Source organism: Acanthisitta chloris, unplaced genomic scaffold, assembly GCF_000695815.1.
Source record: "Acanthisitta chloris isolate BGI_N310 unplaced genomic scaffold, ASM69581v1 scaffold4160, whole genome shotgun sequence".
Taxonomy (NCBI): Eukaryota; Metazoa; Chordata; class Aves; order Passeriformes; family Acanthisittidae; genus Acanthisitta; species Acanthisitta chloris.
In genome coordinates, this window is record NW_008649771.1 from 1,053 (window position 1) to 1,389 (window position 337).

The window sequence follows — 337 nt, forward strand, 5'->3', positions numbered from 1 at the left end:
TTGGTGTTGGAATAGGTTTGGAGTTGGAGTTGGGGCTGGAGTTGTTTGTGCTTGGAGTTGGAGTGGAGTTCGGAGTTGGGTTGGAGCTGGAGTAGGGTTGGTGTTGGGTTGGTGGTGGAGTAGGTTTGGGGTTGGATTGGGGTGGGAGTTGGATTTATTTGTGCTTGGTGTTGGTTTGGGGTATTGGGGTGGGAGTTGGAGTTATTTGTGCTTGGTGTTGGTTTGGGGTTTGAATAGGTTTGGAGTTGAATTGGGATTGGAGTTGGAGTAGAGTTGAGCATGAGGTTGAGGTTGAGTAGAACTCCAACTAGTAGTAGCATATTTGGGTTGGGTTTGG

At 48.4% G+C, this 337-nt stretch overlaps 1 protein-coding gene across 1 annotated transcript in view; it reads left to right on the forward strand.

The window, feature by feature from the left end:
* LOC103798825 (glutathione S-transferase Mu 1-like) overlaps window positions 1-337 on the forward strand; it is a gene marked incomplete at both ends in the record, with an annotated part of 1,589 nt that overhangs the window by 705 nt on the left and 547 nt on the right. The gene's annotated exons all lie outside the window — the stretch shown is intronic.